This window comes from Mercenaria mercenaria, chromosome 13 (genome assembly GCF_021730395.1).
Source record: "Mercenaria mercenaria strain notata chromosome 13, MADL_Memer_1, whole genome shotgun sequence".
Classification (NCBI taxonomy): domain Eukaryota; kingdom Metazoa; phylum Mollusca; class Bivalvia; order Venerida; family Veneridae; genus Mercenaria; species Mercenaria mercenaria.
In genome coordinates this window covers 74,771,780-74,792,476 of record NC_069373.1, presented here as the reverse complement: position 1 = coordinate 74,792,476, position 20,697 = coordinate 74,771,780, and the positions used below count along the sequence as shown (strand labels likewise).

The window sequence follows — 20,697 nt, the reverse complement described above, 5'->3', positions numbered from 1 at the left end:
AAGTTCAAAGGCCATATGTCAAATAGTTTTGACAAAACATGGACTTGTATGAAAACAGAACCAATTTCAAAATCCAAAAAGGACCATAATTCAGCCAAAATAGATGACAGAGTTATGTTCTCTTTCCTACAGATAGAGACTATTATACTAAACAAGTGATAAAAGTTTCAAAGCCATATGTCAAACACTTTACAAAAAATATGAACTGGTACAAAAAACTTAACAAAGATTTCTAAGTCAAAATGGGCCATAATTCAGCCAAAATCCTTGATGGAGTTATGTACTTTTGCCTATAACTGGACATGGTGATGGTAAACAGGTGTTGAAAGTTTCAAAGCTTTATCTCAAAAGACTTTGTCAAAATATGAACTGGTACGAAATATTAACCCAGATTTCTTAGTCAAAAAGGGCCATAATTCAGCCAAAATCCTTGATGGAGTTATGTACTCTTGCCTATAACTGGACATGGTGATGGTAAACAAAAATTGAAAGTTTCAAAGCTTTATCTCAAAAGACTTTGTCAAAATATGAACTGGTACGAAAAACTTAACCATGATTTCTAAGACAAAAGGGGCCATAATTCAGCCAAAATCCTTGATGGAGTTATGTACTCTTGCCTATAACTGGACATGGTGATGGTAAACAGGTGTTGAAAGTTTCAAAGCTTTATCTCAAAAGACTGTCAAAATATGAACTGGTACGAAATATTAACCCAGATTTCTAAGTCAAAAAGGGCCATAATGCAGCCAAAATCCTTGACGGAGTTATGTGCTCTTACCTATAACTGGAAATGGTGATGGTAAACAAAAATTGAAAGTTTCAAAGCTTTATCTCAAAAGACTTTGTCAAAATATGAACTGGTACGAAAAACTTAACCATGATTTCTAAGTCAAAAGGGGCCATAATTCAGCCAAAATCCTTGACTGAGTTATGTGCTCTTGCCTATAACTGGCCATGATGATGGTAAACAAGTGTTGAAAGTTTCAAAGCTTTATCTCAAAAGACTTTGTCAAAATGTGGACTGGTACGAAAAACTTAACCCAAGGTGTGACGCCGACGCCGTGGTGAGTACGATAGCTCTACTTATTCTTCGAAAAGTCGAGCTAAAAATGACAAAACATATCAATATATTGCATGGAACAAATATCTCTGTAATAGGAAAAAGCAGACCATAACTGTAACCAATAAGATGTCCATTCCGTCGACCAGACGGCAAATTAATCTTCATACTGCAAACATATCCTCTTCAAACATAATTTTGACAATTTTTCAATCGATATTGTCCCTATACGACAGACAACGGCTACTGGGTATAAGGACAATATCCCTATTTAGTTGTCTAATCTTGAAACAAGATGTCACTTCTATTGTTATCGAATGTTTTCTTTTTCTATAGCCCTGGATATTTCTCGGCGGAGGATCTATTTTATGACAGTTGTTGTCCTAAAGTATTTTACATCCTGCCAGCTACTGAATAAAACTGACCCCAGGAGGTTTCGCTATATAGTATGTATTAAGAAAACTAGACTGAGAACCAGACTTTTATGGTTTCTATTAATTAAAGCAAATTATAAACTGCACGCTAATGCTTAAACATATTTAAATGTTGTACTAAGCAAACTACTTTACCAACTTTTAGGTGAAAAAATGTTACAGAATAGAAGTCAACACTTATATTTTTCTGTCAGCAATTTTGCTAATATTCTCTTTTTTCACGATACATAACTCACTGATTTCAGAAGTGATTATTTCCTCATATTTCATAACACTCGTAAACAATATAGATGTCGATATAATTCATATTTCGCCAGTATCCCAATAAAGTCAGACTGTCAATCAATATACTAATCAAGAGAGGTGTCCGAAGCCACGCCGTAATCAATAATATATATATACGTACTGGTTAGTTCTTTCTTTAAGAGTACACAATTCTCTAGACTGCTAAGTTTTCTTAATGCTGATCCTCAAAAGACCTTGTAGAAAGGGATATGAAAATTTCGTCATTTTATTTAAAAAATTACCAAATACCTACGAATACATGCTCCCTCTCATATAAGCACACCCATATTTAGTTTACTCTCCCCTGTCAATGTCAAGACAGCCATGGCAAAAGTTGAATTCAATGCATAATCAAATGATGATCAATTTGTAGAAATAAAAATATCCAAACTTAGAACTATTATTTTATGACAACTTTGCAAAAATTCAACAGACAGGCTGCACAAATTGTTACCATGCTGCAATTTCAGCACATACATAAGGAAAGAATTATGGCATTTGCATTGTTTTTCTCATATCTGCAGTTTTTACAAATTGCTTATTTCACACTATGCACAGGCAGAGCCAAACCATATCATCATGTAAACAATAAAATGCCATTGTTAGTAATAATTCACTAAATCACTTTTAAGATGTTTCCAAATTTTTAACATCTTGAATTTTATGAGATCCCTGCCAGGTCCTTAATGTGCTTTTAAGTAAACTGTAATGTCAAGAGGGAACTCAATTTATTCAATTTCCACTCCAACAGAAATAATTCTGCAGACATTTAATAAAAAAACTCACCAGAATCCAATTTTTTCCTACTGTTTATATAAAATCCAAACTTCTTTACATTTTACATCGGAACTTTGAATAAATATCAAAGTATCTGGCAAAACACTGGCAGTTACGCTCCAACATAAAGAAGAATTACTTCAGATTATTACAGGAAGTGCAATCTTTCATAATCCGCAGAAACGGGAATTTAGAGCTTTTTTCGATTAATCCGTAACTTTATAGATCTTTGGTTGTGGGCGTTCATAACAAATTATAAACCCTACCTACTATGCTAGCAAAAATGGCCTCAAAGGACAAGCTTCAAAAAGTTTCGAAGCTTAGAATAGCTTCTGTATAAAATGTTTTTTCTTTAATACCAATATATCTTAAGTCTTCATACACTAAATTTTATAGGCTGTTTCATTATAAAATGTCTTTCCTTTAATATCAATATATCACTCACTAAAGCACACAAAAAGTCCTGCTAATCATGTGTAATTAATTATGTCTTGGGCTTGTCATCATCAATATATCTTAGAAATGAGATTCACAAGAGATCTTGGAAGGATTCACTGATTCTCCATTGTGTCAGACTCTTAAAGTAAGCTTTAGTTTTACTTTATAAAGCACACACTTTCTTATAATAAGGTGTTAAACATTTGAGCCATGCCATGGGAAAACCAACATAGTGGCTTTGCGACCAGCATGGATCCAGGCCAGCCTGCACATCCGCGCAGTCTGGTCAGGATCCATGCTGTTCGCTAATAGTTTCTCTAATTGCAATAGGCTTTGAAAGCGAACAGCATGGATCCTGACCAGACTGCGCGGATGTGCAGGCTGGTCTGGATCCATGCTGGTCGCAAAGCCACTATGTTGGTTTTCCCATGGCGCAGCTCAATTATGTTTTCTTCAGATGCAATTTCTGCATTCTCCAGTCGGTTGCTTGTATAAACTGCATTAGGAGCCACAGAGAATGCCGAAGATTATGAGCATCCGAATATGTAATCACACCAAAATTGCCAAATGTCATTAAGGATCCATTACTTTAAGTCTGATAGTTAAAGACTATAAGATTCTTTCACTGGTTGTAGGTGCAGATGGGAATTTCCGGCTTCAAGGGTAACTGTTTAGGCGGTAACGAGGTTCCTACCAAGTTACCGCCTAAACAGTTACCCGAGAGCCGGATATTCCCATCTGCACCTATAACCAGTGACAGAATCTTTTTCTTGCATACCGATATCAAGATATAATAATAAAAAAAAATCAGTCATACGGCTTTCTTTTTAGAACTATTTTTTAAAGCAGCGTATTTAAACAAAGCGCGGGAAAGCAACGTCCGTAAACAGGAAAGACGTCATGACGTTTCAAAGACAAATAACAATGTTTAGTTCTGGTTTTGTTTGATCTGTTGCAGAGTAACGTTATGGATTTTTGATAAAATAACGTGTTTTGAATCGAGAAATATACTATCAGGAATAAAGAGGAACTGTCAAGGTACTGGATTTTTATTCCGTTTTTCGAAATAAAATATAAATAACTACATAAATCTTCAACATATATGTAGTTCGTAATACGTCATTTAAAGCACGAGAGTCATCTTACATCCCGGGGTGTAAGATGGATTTTTCCAGCACCGGTAAAAATACCGGAAATCCCCGTCTGGTATGCAAGAAAACTTAAAGTACACTTTTAAATTAAAACTCTTGTTGCTTCATACAGAAACCATAAACTCCTCAATGACACCTCAGGATAGTGCTCCAACTTTCACCTTGCACAGAACAAGAACAGTTCAAATGACCTACTAATAAACTCTCACATTACCATATTAGGTACCTCCTTTGAACATAAATAAAATTCCAGAAAAACACAAAGTTTTTATTGCCATTTCTTACATATTTTTCATAATTCCCAAGAATGTACCAACAAAAAAATGACCTTTCTATCCCAGCAATACACTAATTGATTCTGCTATGTATTAACCTTTTCACCTGTCCACTTCCCCATGATAAATTAAATAAAGCTATGTCCATTGTTAATCTGTCCACCTGAATTCCCCGACAGCAGCTCTCTTGTTCAGTTCACTGTACCATTTAAAGCAAGTGACCAAATTTTCGCTCTGGTATACCACACCATGTATTATTAAAGTATAGTACACTAATACTATACATTAATACTTGTATATTTATCATATTATTGAATATAATACAATGTTTACCACAGCTCCTATCCAACTAATATCAATGCCAATATATCTTTCACACATTTTTTCCTCCCAGTTTTTAATGACACATATTTGTAAACAAATGTCTGTTGACAAAAAATACAGCATGCAACAAAAAAGTGCTATGTAACTGTTGAAAATAGTCCAAATGTAAAAGGTTAAAACTTGAAATTACACTGTTTTATGACACCTGTTTGTAAAGCAGAAGCAAAAATTGCTTTGTAACAGTTGAAAATATCCCCAAAACTATTTAAGGTGAAATTACAACAACTTGATGAAATTAATACCTTTAAGTTAACAATTAAAGTCACCAATAAAGATCATAAATTTGGAATGATATTAACACCAGTGGGTGTATAAATCATTGACAGCTATACTCCAGTTCAACCACCTTTACAACTTTGTAATTTCCCTTACAAGTTTTGTTTCTGTAACTGTTGTGTGAAAATTTTTTGTTAACACTGCAATTTCATTGTTCACTGAATCCATTATGCAATCATCCTTCTGTCTAACTTCTTTTGTAGATTCATTAACCGTTTCATCAGTATCTTGCATCAAAATCAGCAGACCCCTAGGGAAAGCTTGTTAAACTGTCACTTCCTGTACCCTATTTTAACAGTTGGATTACTCTATTGACCCTTTACACTCCCTATTCATACAGCCGGCTTAGCATGAAAATCAAGGGATCAAATATGTAAACTGGGGCAGAAATCTCTAATTGAAATTTAAAAGATTTTTTGAACCATTTATTTAGAATACTAAGCTGAGGTAAAACATAGATACAGTAAGAGCTGTATTGTATGTCCACTTTGGAAAGCAAATTTATAGTTTTTATCCTGTATTATTTTCATATTGTTAAGAAAAAAATGGAAATGTTTAAAGCACTGACATGACACTAAGTGGTCTTTAAAGCTGGCTGATCAATATTTTCAGGTGGCCTTTAAGCACAGGTTTCGCTGTTTATCTATGTCTCTTCAGAAGCTTTCTGCAGTACAGTACAACCCCAGTAGTGCAACACCATCAGCAACATTAATGTGTGTTACTTTACAGAGTTCACAGGTAATAATTAAACAAAAAGATGCAAAATAAAGCTGCTTTTTGAAGAAATCAATAAAACTTTGACTATTTCAGAGGAAATGATAATGATCCTCACCTATGAATGATTTTGCAGGTTTAAGTTTTTGATCATTGGCTTTGTTTTCCTCTTTAGCCACACTAGCTGTTCTAAACTGTTCATTAGTGTCTTTTGAACTCCCTCGTAAGTTCTTTAGTCATCAGCAGAAGGCAAAAAATATTGTTATTATTTTGTTCTGGCAATCTGTCAATTTCATTAGGTATTTTTCATAAGTTCTTAACCATGAAGACATTTTAGGTGATTTATCTTTCAGCAGACATAAAGTGCTTAGATGACAAATTAATCAATCTGCTTTCTCACTTCCAAGCATTTTTTTCCAAATTTAAACCAAAATAATAAATTCATCTTCTTGATTTAACCATATATCTCACTAACACTGTAAATGTACTGGAATTTATCAAACATTATGAATTAGATAACACATAAATTTGCTATTTTACAGGGTCAATAATTAACATAATAGGAAGTATTTCTGAATCCAATGTTTCAGATTACCTCCCTTTATTACTCTAATTGTACAAGTTCATGTACAATAATGAAAGCAATATTTTTCTAACTATGTAATGATGCAATTCTCTATCTGGACAGAGGCCCTATCTATTCTTGAAATGAAATTCAAAGCATTGCAGAACTTTAAGAATTCCCAGGTTGATGCCCACCCACATCTGCCTGAAAAATAATTAAAATTGGTCTGCCTACACCCTTTCATATCTTAAAGTCAGCATAGCAAAAATTACACTGATGCAACTCGGTGCATGAGACTAACCATTTCACAAGTGCATTAAGTTTTTAGGTTTTGAAGAAATGATTTCAACAACTGAAAAACTGCGTTACACCAAACTACACGTACATGTTTGAATGTTAACGCAAATACATGGTTATACTTCATTTAGATTTACACACAAAACCTGCCTTTAAAGATAATATATGAATAAATCATTTAAGATCAATACCCGCTTTTAGATGCTAATCATTTACCAAAATGTCTATTTGTAGCTAAGCATAATTTAACACATTATCCCAAAGGAAATGCTGACGTCAGTCCACAAAAACAGAAAACCTTCGCAAGCTTCTTTAGACAAATTGATTCAGATTTGACACGACTTTTGCTTTATTAGGCAACATGTCAAATACAGAAGCTTTTGACAAATTAGCAAAACATATTTTAGTTAGCTTTACTGATGCATAGATTTGACGTTTTCTATGAAGTATAAATAAAGGTGAATAATCTGTCTAAGGCACATATGGATGTGCCGCTGTGTATTCTATGTCAGCAAGATATATACGCTACCAGGTACTTTTTTTCTTCCCAATATCAAAATAACAATCTTTATATACTGCCCCATATCACCTACCCCAACCGGTAAAGGACCACCACCCACACCTCCACCAACACTGGGGACCTCCACAGTGGTTAAGGGCAATGGCTTTGAATCAGTAGCTGCCCACTGCTGTGGGTTTGAAACCTCACTTGAGGTGTAGAATTCTTTCATATGAGGAAACCATCCATTTGGCTTATGGAAGGTCAGTGCTTCTACCAAAGTTCTCGCCTGTGCCTGAAATACTGCTAAGAGCGGCCCCATTTGGGTCCTTAATTGTTTTAGTTTGATGTCAAACAAATCTTCCAACAATGACCCAACTAATGATCAGTTCTTAGCTATACTGGCAAATTATATCCCAGGTGGCAACTTTTCAACAGCACTAACAGTGGCTGCCGGATTCAAGCATTATTGCAGAACTTATGAAAGATTTAACAGTTGCTGCCCTATTCAAACTTTATTTCTGGCTCAAGAGAACTAAGTATTGTTTCATTGAGCATGAATGTATGAACTTCATATTGTTACAAAAAATGCCTCACTTGCACATTCCAATGACTGATAAATGATTTTTTTCTATTACATATACACAAGCTGTGGTAGGTAAAAAGTGATTCAAGTCACTCTTTTTCTGCTGTCTCTGACATTTCCAATTTTTCATTTCCTGGCTGATATATTTAATCTGTATCTTAAATTGTAATTTCAACTGACAAAATATGTTTTCTATTTTTCAAAGAAAAAATAAATTTAGATTTTTTTTTCATTATTTTAAAGAAAGAGCAAAACATCAGAACTTTAATGAGATTTTAAGTTTTTTTTTTTATTTGGGCCAAAACCATATCCAAAATATATTGCAGTTTTATGTCTTAACGAAATAATTACCTAATTATCTGTAACCCTTATTAATGAGATACCAGGATGAGTTCTAATCCTAATTTGTTTTTACAACTGAACTTTGTACTTCACATAGAGTTAGACCAACATCAACCAAGACAACTATTTCTTCTCATTTGCAGAGCTGACATCAGGTTACCTCAACCCTTTTAAGTGTCAATATCCCCCTTTTTTTGTGTAAGAAATCTGTCTACATTTACTATAAGTTGTCATAAATCACTTTGCAATTAAATCAAAACTTTAGCCTTTTTTAAGTACTAAATGACTATTTGATCATACACTATACATGCTCCTGGCCTTTGACTTTCTACAGTCTTGTCAATATATCACTTTTTATCAAGTTCAGATCTAAACTTCAGATTATCTTAACTGTTTAAGTGAAATAGATGTTGCTGACTTATTACAGAAAAAAATATGTCACAACTGTATTTAATTACAAAATTTGTTACTTTTCCTCAAACACTGGTTGCAATTTAACTTTACTATAACAGAACTGTATGTTTTTGGACTAGACTGTATAATCATTTAATTTCATGGGCAAGAACTGTGGGTTTTGGCTAAAATGGCTATTTCGTAGGGATATCAGTTTGTTGGCTTTGACCTTTGAAAATGAAATACATGGGAATTCATTAGAATAAACAAGAGAGGACACCAAACCCAGATGTGGCACCAAAACAAGAGGACATCAAAACAAGAGAAGACACCAAAACAAGATGGGGCACCAAAACAAGAGGACATCAAAACAAGAGAAGACACCAAAACAAGATGGGGCACCAAAACAAGAGGACATCAAAACAAGAGAAGACACCAAAACAAGATGGGGCACCAAAACAAGAGGACATCAAAACAAGAGAGAACACCAAAACCAGATGGGGCACCAAAACAAGAGAAGACACCAAAACAAGATGGGGCACCAAAACAAGAGGACATCAAAATAATTAAGAGAAGACACCAAAACAAGATGGGTACCAAAACAAGAGGACTTCAAAACAAGAGGACACCAAAACAAGATGGGGCACCAAAACAAAAGGACTTCAAAACAAGAGAGGACTTCAAAACAAGAGAAGACACCAAAACAAGATGGGGCACCAAAAACAAGTTTCTTACACAGCTGATCTTGCTACTGACTATAGTGCAAAAGCTTTTCTTAATAGAACTAGAATCTATACAATGTGCAATGTTTTCAGACAAAAACTGATGTTCTTTTGTTTCTCCTGAGCCATGCTAAATTATAAATCGATATGATTCACACAAAAAAATAAGCTTTTATAGCATTGCATGTCAAACTTCTTTTTTGTTATAAGCAAACAGTTGTCTGAAGGAGACTGTAATAATTATTGCTTTTGTCAAAATTTCAATTTTCCAGAAATTGTCTTCTCAGAAAATGCAATAATAATGCACGCACGTTTATCATTTGTATCATAACATGTAAACGTGTACCATTTTCCTCTAACCTTTTTATCAAACGCAAATGGAATATAATCCAATTTCCATTATCCATTATTTGTCTAAAACTCATTTACTGTATGTCTTGATAGGAAAAAAATCTATTTCAGCTTAGAACTCGAAAAAAAATGGTCAATTAAGTGCATGAAATCTTCCAAACTGCAAGGGAGATAATTATTCTGATGAATATATCATGGGAGGTAACAAAGCAGATCTGTATTTAAAAAAAAATTCTATTCACTGCAGACATTTTCTCCAGAACGTAGCAGACTGACTGACCTATTACTGAAGGAATATACATTTTGACCAATCTTTAAATATAATTTTTAGAAAAACTTACCTCCCTTCAAATGCTATATTAATTACCTCCCTTGCTGAAAAACCTTAATATGTTAGCATCTTGCGAAGGAAATTAAGCATAAAGTCCCATATACAGTACAAAAATTAAGCAAGTTTAGCTGTTTAACATACATGTATACTTAAATATATCATGTCCCCTTGGATTTAAATGCCAGAGAAAGAAATACGAAATACTGGTACCACTTAAAACTTTTCTTCCGATTACGATACAATATTTATGGCTAAGAGTCTACTTATTTCCCATGGGACGTTTACAAATTATTTTCAAATGTAATGACATGTATTGGACATGAACGTGCCTAACAACTAATTGTCTGGTACTGTGTTTATTTTGCACTAAAATGTCTTTTCTCTCTCCAAGCTATGGTCAATATCCCAAAGGAACAGCTTAATTTTGGTGTTTCAATAAGTAAATGTAATAATTGTCAAAGTTCCAATAATAAAATTTCACTTTTACAGATGTGTAAAATCGAGTCTGCATTTAAAGTTCTAGACAAGATTATTTTGCTTGTTTCAGTTTCAAAAACAATCAAAATATAACTGCTTGCTGATAGAATGCTACTTATCCTCCAATTTAATTTTTAAGTTACTTTAATTGTTACATATCAGTCTTGTGTGATATGTGTTTATATTCATGTATTAGGGTGTATGTAGAAAATACTATGTACACAACCTTGCATATTTAAACAGATATACCTGGTACACATAAATAGGATGTTTACTTTCATTTGTCTATATATACTTTCTGCATAATCATCCTGATTTATATCCACATTTCATCACCTTGGCACAGAAAGTGGATAACTACATTGTCATACAGGAGTAGTTATCCACTTCCTACACAAGTTTGCAAGTGAAAGTCCCCTGCTTCACTGACAATCCATATTTCTTTATAAAAACATAGTGGTTTGTTAATGGGCAATCTTTCATTGTCATAAAAAAAAAGACAGAAATAATGTTGCAAACATTTCAGTAATTCATATTCTATTAGAAAAATAAAATATTCATTTAGCAGTATCATTATATTGTCATAATACAATTAAAAACGAGCCTGGAAGAGATCCAAAGCGTAATAATAAACAAGAGCTGTCTCCGTAGGATGACACATGCCCCCGATGGCACTTTGAATGAATAGTTATGGCCGATGTTAGAGTTTAGGACCTTTGACCTACGGAGCTGGGTCTTGCGTGCGACACATCGTCTTACTGTGTCACACATTCATGCATAGTTATTTTAAAATCCATGCATGAATGACAAAGATATGCACCGGACATGCCCATCAATGCACTATCATGAAAAATGATCTTTAACGTCTAAGTGTGACCTTGACCCTTGAGCTATAGACCTGGGTCTTGCGTGTGACACGTCGTCTTATTGTGGCACACATTCATGCCAAGTTATTTGAAAATCCATCCATCGATGACAAAGATATGGACCGGACACGCCCATCAATGCACTATCCTTTAACGTCTAAGTGTGACCTTGACATTTGAGCTACGGACCTGGGTCTTGCGCATTGCATGTCGCCTTACTGTGGTACACATTCATGCCAAGTTATTTGAAAATCCATCCATCGATGACAAAGATATGGACCGGACACGCCCATCAATGCACTATCCTTTAACGTCTAAGTGTGACCTTGACCTTTGAGCTACGGACCTGGGTCTTGCGCATGCAGTCGCCTTACTGTGGTACACATTCATGCCAAGTTATTTGAAAATCCATCCATCGATGACAAAGATATGGACCGGACACGCCCATCAATGCACTATCCTTTAATGTCTAAGTGTGACCTTGACCTTTGAGCTACGGACCTGGGTCTTGCGCACTGCACGTCGTCTTACTGTGGTACACATTCATGCCAAGTTATTTGAAAATCCATCCATCCATGACAAAGATATGGACCAGACACGAAAATTGCGGACAGACCGACAGACCGACAGACAGACAGACGGTTCAAAAACTATATGCCTCCCTTCGGGGGCATAAAAACATTTTATAGCTGTCAAGGTAATAAAATGACAGGGTGCTTGTCAGATACAGTGTTATCACCACAGTAACCACCCATGGAGGCTGAAACACGAGAGACATATTGTTTTTCTATCCCTGGACAAGTATATGCTTTAGCGTATCAAGTGACAACAGGCCATCAACTAAATAGGACATTGGCAACAATGACCAAACTATAGTTCACAAGACCTTAAAATACAGGCAACACTTAGGAAAGCCAAAGTTTAAATCAGAACTCGAACTAGTGGCCTTTTGGGTCTTAACTTGTCTTTAGCAAATTCTATGTGTTCTTCTTATATAGAAATTTTCTGTATCTACTTTAAACAACCTCTGAAGAACATGTCTGTCTCATACACAGTTTTCTTTAAGCATGAAAAGGGTGCTATATAAATCTGATATAAAACAACAATAATATTTATTCTGAGTAAGATATTCCCTTCAGCAGCTTTTGACTTCTGACATTTCAAGTGTTTCTGTAAGTCTCCTCAAGCAATCAAACACCTTTGAAAACTGCCTTTGCAACTGATCACCACTTCTCCTTCAGCCGACCATTTGCCACTGCAGCCTGACCACCTCATTGCAGAAGATCACTTTCCTTGCAGCTGACCAAATGCCCCTAAAGCTGACCACTGCCTTTGAAACTCAAGAAACTTCAAACATCGTTGAGTCAATCTCCCAAGAAGTAGCCACCAGACGAAAGAGATCTACCACAGGGCTACAGATAATTTTTTTGGCCAATGAGTATTTACTCAACATATTTTTTGTGAATGAGTAAAATGGTAAAATCTGAAATTGACTAGAAGTAATTTTACTCCTGAAAATTTATTAATGTGAAAAAAACAGAAATCAGTTTTATAACATATTTAATGGTTGTAACACCCATGCATTTGTTTGCAGTTTAGTTTCAATTCATCAGTTAAGTTTTTGCTTCTTTTTCCCCTTGGCTTGCTTTTGCTTCACACTCGCTACCGCTATGTTTTGGGGATCAGTCTTGTTGGTTTAAGAATGCGTAGAGTGTTTGTTCACTTATACATGCATTCTTAGAGACATTTTTGTTTATTCCGCACTGGAAGTTGATATTTTAAATCGACGCCGCTTTAAAATACACTACCATACCAACAATATTTAATTCACAACTATTTGATATATGCAGACATTGAGTGTAAAAAATAGTTTAACCTAGTTTTATAGAGTACCATTCAATGCGTGTGTACGTTCACTGTGGGAGAATTAATGCAGACTGTGCGCTGTTACATAAAGCATCCGGACGATTCAGATTTTCTTTACACCAGTAAAAAGTCATTGCGTGCATTTCTGTTATTTCGTATACGTTTTTATACGCTGAAAAATTATCAGACATGCGTGTATGCATTATTTCAAAGCGTAATTTACGCTAATACGCATCTTATCTGGAGCCCTGCTACCACATCAAATATTCTGGCAGAATGAGTGGATTTTTTTCAAATGTAGTATTGACATTCAATAAATGAAGGTAAATAAATAAAGGAAATACTTGGGATTTCCATTCCTTTAATCTCAACAAGCATGTGGAGTATCAAGTGGTATTACCAACAGCAGTGATAATAAATCATTAGGGGAGATTACCGCTGTGGGAAGTTAGTATCTAGGGGAGATAATCACTGTGGAAACTTTGAATCTGATCATAAAAATTCTTAGATAAAATTTTTCCTACATCTCAAATCAAAAGTATTTAACATACCTGTCAGATCTTACAATTCTACACTAAGTAAAATCCACAAAATGTTCACTGGTTTTAATCCAACCATAAATCTGAAAATAGAAAAATTATAACTCCTTGAAATATATATACAGTTTATAAATCACATTCTTCTCAAAATGGATTTTTTTAAGTTCTGGTTTAAAGAAAACAACAGAAAGCTGGAAATCACTGGTCAATTTATTACATACTCCTTACAGACAGAAATAAGTTTTTTTCTAGACAGAAATAGGTGGTTTCATCCATCATAAGGAGTGAGGCAGGGTAGTAAGTTATGGCCTATGTCATAAATGGTTTACATTATTGTTAACAACGTACATGAGGCAGACCAGAATGATGTCAGAGGTGTCACCATATGTCATGTAAACATACTATTATACACCTTGTAAAAATATATTAACAGCCAATTACCTCAGTTACAACATCCATTTGAAACTCTGTGCATTCTTTACAATACTAATATTTCACATAACCGTAACAGGAAAAGTAGTACCGCATTTGAAAACAGATTTCTCACTCAACTACGAATTATAATAATTGTGAAAAACAGGCAAACAGAACTGAGGACAGTGACTTGAAGCTATTAAGTGAAAATACCATATTATCCCTATTTCACAATTATTTTTTTCAGAGCAATTTTTGCTAAAAATTGTAGAAATTTATATATTACGAGTTCAATTTGATACTTTTAACTAAGAAATATTAAAATCAAACTGAAACCCCACCCCACCCCACCATTCACTGCCCATAAAAATGCCTGTTTGCAAAATACCCCTCACTAGTGTTCATAAAATTCAGTCACTACTGACATGGTTTATGTAGCAGCTCTTCAGAAATCCTGGATATATAATTAACTTTTTTGTGCCTTGCATTTTCAAGAGCATTTTTGGTACACAATTACAACATAATAAATTATTTTCTGCATCAAAGACAATCTGGATAATGTAAATGTGAAGTACCTAAAGTGAGTCAGATACTTGCTCATTCACCCTATCTTCTAAAGTGGAGGAGCTGGCAGGAATATGTGGCAATGTTAATAAAACATTTAAAACTTTTCAATTCTGTAAATACTTTGAAAGTGAAGCAGTTCCTTCTTTAGCCAACAATTCTGGCCCAGGTGAAATGATGACCATGGTTGACATGGTCACCATGGTTTTTGATGGTTGACCATGTTTTAATGTGTGGTTGACTGGTCCACAACCATAGTCGACCATGGTCTGATACCATGTTTTATGACTGGTGCCAATTACCACAGCCAAGGTCAACCATGGTAAACCATTGTCCCATGACCATGAACTACCATGGTAACCTATGAATTACCATGGTAATCAATTTCGACTGGGGAAAGCTTGAAGTTCAGTTCTATGAAAATCCAGCACTGAAATTATTATCATATACCAGACAGTGCCCTTTTCATGGCAAACACAATTAAAGGCACTTTACATATAAAGGCAGCCACTCAGGCTCTAGCAGTATAAAAGCAGAGTGATCTAACAAAAGGGACACAGAGGAAGTAAGCCCCCATATAACACAGAGAGAGAAATCTTTTAGAGACAGACAAATGTCTGACTAACTTAGTCTAGCTCCTTGTGAATAGACAGTCTGGTTCTTTAACGTTGCCCAATTTGAAGGATAATACATGCGAAGCTGTCTTTCCTGGGATGAACCAGTACTGGCATCTGGTTAGGTGGGAGACACTCACTAGCATCTCAGAAATTTCCAATACCTGGACAGGATTCGAACCCTAGACCGCCACACTGACAGTCAAGAAACTTTCACAAGTGACCTCCAGGGTGAAAGTGACAAAGATTTTTCATTGGCAACTACTGTGAAATCATTAATATTCCTGTGTAAGTAATTTTCATGGATTTTGGTTGGGTAAATCTGCAATATTAAACCTCAATGAATGTATCAATTTCAATTCAGTCAATCCCCATTCAATTCATCGTCCAAAATAGAAATCCACAATTCATATCCTAACAAAAAATCTGTTTTGTCCAAAATCACGAAATTTCATGCCCACAAAACTATAAGAGTTTACAGTATAAACACAACTTCTCTTCAGATACACCCTAATATTGACGACTGAGCCAAAGACCAACTGACAATAAGTTCTCACGGTGACTTGACTGAAGCAGTCTCTGGCAAGCAGTTATTAATCTTTCCATACCAATTCCATGTAGAATCAATTATTTCCTTTCCTTTAATGATCAATTATGCAAGGAATCTATAGAAGTACATCACTTCCAGAGGATGCAATATTAATAACACTTAACATTGGTATCTCAAAACTTCCACCAAGGACTATAATTTGAATAGAAAATAACTCCTCCATACCTTTCATTAAGAAGAGATTTTCTCTACTGGAAAGAGGCAAATGAAACAAGATATTAGCTTGCAGGCAAGATAACACTTTTTTTAAAAAAAAAGTTTGAGGTGTCGAACCTTGCAGAAAAAAACTTATTATATTAAAGAGGTATGGTCAAGCCCCACTAGAAAATATCACTTCAGACAATGCACTTGCTGCCATCAGAATTTCTTGTATCATAAAATTAATTTGAAATCCAATTAAAGTAAATTATTTGTTTATTTTCATATAAATAAGCAAACAAAATTTATCTGCCTTGTCAAATTGCACTATAAAGTCCAACCTCTAAATACAGAAAACTGCACTAATATAATTCTTTTCAAACTGTCTGTTATGCCCAAAGATTTGACTAGCTCAGTTAAGGTTTTGCTGTGACAGCTAGCGCTAAGTAAGTCTGACTTTTGCAGAACAAACAAGAACTGTCTGAGGACAGAACTGCTCCTCTACTAAAAAGCCTTGTCATTTAAAATGTGAAAATAATTGCAAAGTAAGTACAAACTGGGCAACAAGCATGAATCATACAACTTCACAAACAGAGCAGCAGAAAAATTGCATGGGACCTGAGCATTTCATGTCATGATATCACAGTGGACAGGTATGTGAAGTTTCAATCTATTCCAACAAGTCACCATGTTACAGTTAGATACCAGCTTACATATAAAAGCTTTTCCAACACTGAGATAACACTGATCAAACCAAAGAAACTGCTAAGTCGAAAAAGGGGCATAACTATGTAAGATGCAAAATAAAATAATTGACCCCATACACTGCATGTCAAGTCATCACACTGAACAAGTGTGAAGTATCAATCCATTCTGACTTGTGTTTTACTAAGATATATGCTTACATACAAAAATATAACCAAAAATTGTGAATTTGAGAAAGGGGCATAACTTTGTAAAACAGCAAAATAGATTTAAGGAACCTATGCGGGGTAAATCAGGTTGTTGCAATCCCTTCCCTCTAATGGTTAACGAGACACAAGCTTTAATATACACAAACTTGGTGCTTCATGCAGTAGCTGTACCTTTTCTTGGAATAGTTGAGCTTAAATCCGACTTTACAATAATTATCTGCGACTTTAAAGTAAAACAAGCTTGAAATTCAGTTAAAGTGACAACAGTTCTGTCCAATAGCATCTTCAATCCATCACGCTTGTGCATGACGTTTACAAAAACTAGGAAGATTTCAAGTGAAAAAAACATCTCAAATTGGTAACGATAGTCTCTCTGGGGATTCATCGAAAAACTTTTTGCGGCAAAATGACACCAGATCGATTTTCTTTTTTCTCTACGTTAATTAAAAATTACAACATTGCTTGTCCTAAGTTGCTGTTTTAACACTCATAAATACAAAGTGTTAACAAAAGACAAATAAACTCAATTAAAATTGAGTAGAGTATCAGAATTTGTCTTTTAACTGGAGTTTGTTTGGGAGGATCGGCAGGTTTATCGACTGTGTCTCCTTTATTTAAAACACTACTGGTCCAGTGCCTAAATCTGGACACTTTTGGTGGTTTTATGACGATAACTTTGCATTCCGAAACTACACTTGCATCAAATTTCAAATGTATAATTTTAGGTTCTTTATAAATCTCTATGCAAAACAAGAAAGTCATATATTGCTGATTTCATTGTAGAACAAGAGCTGTCCATAAGACAGCCAAGCTCGACTATTCGAAATATTGTCACAGAAGCTGGAAATTATTACCCAAAATGTTAAATATCAAAAGAGTTTTAAGTTCAAAAGGGGACATATCAGAGTTATGGGACTTGATGCTATCAACTAGTTTTATAACCCCGAAGAAACATGTTAAGTTTCAATTCAATATCTGCATTAGTTTTGGGGATAGTAACTTGCATGTAAAACTTTAACCAGAATTTTCTAAGTCCAAAAGGGGGCATAATTTGCTCAAAATACATGTTAAGAGTTATGGAACTTGACCCAGTGAGGTAGGTAATTGATCTAGAAAAAGAATAAATAAGTTCCAAATCTATATGCCTTTTAGTAATAGCTGTATGTACTTGCACGCAAAACTTTAACCAGAATTTTCTAAGTCCAAAAGGGGGCATAATTTGGCCAAAATACATGCCAGAGTTATGGGACTTGACCCAGTGAGGTAGGTAATTGATCTAGAAAAAGAAAAAATAAGTTTCAAATCTATATGCCTTTTAGTAATAGCTGTATGTACTTGCACGCAAAACTTTAACCAGAATTTTTTAAGTCCAAAAGGGGGCATAATTTGGCCAAAATACATGCCAGAGTTATGGGACTTGACCCAGTGAGGTAGGTAATTGATCTAGAAAAAGAAAAAATAAGTTTCAAATCTATATGCCTTTTAGTAATAGCTGTATGTACTTGCACGCAAAACTTTAACCAGAATTTTCTAAGTCCAAAAGGGGGCATAATTTGGCCAAAATGAAGGTCAGAGTTATGGGACTTGGTGCTATCAACTAGTTTTATAACCCCGAAGACACATGTGAAGTTTCAATTCAATATCTGCATTAGTTTTGGAGATAGTAACTTGCATGTAAAACTTTAACCAGAATTTTCTAAGTCCAAAAGGGGCATAATTTGCTCAAAATACATGTTAGAGTTATGGAACTTGACCCAGTGAGGTTGGTAATTGACCTAGAAAAAGAATAAATAAGTTTCAAAGCTATATGCCTTTAAATGATAGCTGTATGTACTTGCATGCAAAAACTTAACCAAGGTGTGACGCCGACGCCGACGCCGACGCCGACGCCAGGGTGAGTAGAATAGCTAGACTATTCTTCGAATAGTCGAGCTAAAAAGTCATCCGAAGTGGGCCAGTAAAAGCTGTCAAAATCGATCTTCAGAGTGCTTAAATATTCGGACACTATTTCGGTATGAAATGCAACGAATTTGTGCACCAAAAAATAACAATTAGCCCAACTTTGTTTGAAACAAAGCAGTCAGATTCAATCCTGTAAATGTATACAGACATCTCCGTTCGACTGAAGTTTTATTACATGTTAATCACGTGATCATGAGTGGACTAGTTTCTAATTTAATGTGTAACTGCAAAATAATACGCAATAAAATCTATCTTAGCGAAAATTAATGTTTACAACTTTTCTCATCCACATGCAGATTCTGTTGCTGTCGTTATACTTTTTGATGCAACTATGCATTATAATGACGCCGCACCGATTTTATCTTATGATTATCTTAAATAAATACAGAGGGTTGTACAGAATTTAAAACAGGTTTTTACGTCAGATTTGATCAACTAAGAAAAAGAGTCGTCTGAAATAGGAAGAATTGTTTTCTCATTACATTAGTACCTCGCCGCACCTCAAATAACTGGCATGCGCTGTATGACGTCATCCCCCACGGCACCAAATTCTTACTTTTAGCAGTGCGGATATTTAAAGGTAATTTTCCCTGGAAATACTTACATTCACACACTTTTGTTGACAACTGGTCATCAAAGCATTCGTTTGCGTCGATCATGTTCATTCTAGTAAAAAATCATGATCTTAAAGTGTTTTTATAAAGGTGTCCGAATTATTAAGCACCGTCCGGATTTAGGCACTGGACCAGTACACACAGAATAACATAGAGAATTTTGAAAATATAAAAAAATCAGTCAACCAGTAAGAAATTATAAGTGACTACAGTACCCCAAAAAATATAAGTTACTGTTAAAACTTCATTCTTTGTAACATTTAAAACTTTCAAATGACACTCTTAACCAAACTTCCATCTAATGTGAAATTATATAAACTTCCCTGATCAACATCCAAAGAATATTATTCCTTTTAATATGTTTAAATACATATAATACAATATATCGTCTTACAATCATCAGACTGCCACACTCCAGTAATGTCTTACTGTCGCACTCCTGTACTGAAATAACATCCGTAATATTTTATTGCGCTTATTTACAGGGGTATATCCAAACACATTACGTATCATATCCAAATAAATGCTTATCGCACATCTCAGCAAAATCCATTCAATACAAAATATTTTGCGGATCTTTTATAAACATTCTACTGTCCTACCTCTAATATACTTTGTAAGTATGATCAATTGGGGTGCGTCTTGCATAATTCAAAACATAAACAGGTCAAACGTTCAGACTATAATCCTTGGTAAAATAACTATAATAGTCATTGGGTATAAAACTGTGGCAAAGGATTGGTAAAAAGATTCTTCATAAATAGTTTAAGTGCCATTAAAAGGTTATTAATTTATTATTCGAAAACGCACCAAGTGCCATCGAGGTGGTCGAGTACTAATACAGTTTATAAAATTGAAAATCAAGCATAGAATTAATATCAAGAACGTTACCTATCGCAGCATACATACATTGATACAATTTTAATTCAACATTAATTTGTCCTAACATATTTCAACTAATTAGTCTCTGAAAATATTTCAACTTAGGTGTCGAGTACATAAAGTACATTGTGGCATACTGCTGCAGACACGCACATTTCATGCAAAAAATAGTAGAATGCATGCTGGGAATTTCTTCATAATCACCTAAATGAAGTTAATTACAACATTTAACTCACGGGAGTCAGAGAGCTGATAATAACTAAAGGCTATGCAGCAGTATAAAAATTATCGCTGAAATGCTATTTTGATTGCGGCAATGCAAAAATTACCACGAAAATATTGTTTAATCATCAAAAT

The 20,697-nt window shown here is 34.6% G+C and overlaps 1 protein-coding gene across 13 annotated transcripts in view; it reads right to left on the bottom strand.

Annotated features, from left to right (window-relative positions):
- The window catches only part of LOC123528687 (dystroglycan 1-like), a 119,648-nt gene that overhangs the window by 39,965 nt on the left and 58,986 nt on the right, over window positions 1–20,697 (bottom strand). For 10 of the 13 annotated variants that reach the window (XR_008366870.1, XR_008366871.1, XM_045308605.2 and 7 more), the window contains one exon: window positions 13,641–13,711. The gene's annotated coding sequence lies outside the window, so the exon portion shown is untranslated. Of the gene's footprint in view, window positions 1–4,518; window positions 4,664–13,640; window positions 13,712–19,852; window positions 19,966–20,697 lie in introns of those variants that run through there. The other 3 variants (XM_045308610.2, XM_045308615.2, XM_045308612.2) reach the window with 3 other exon arrangements.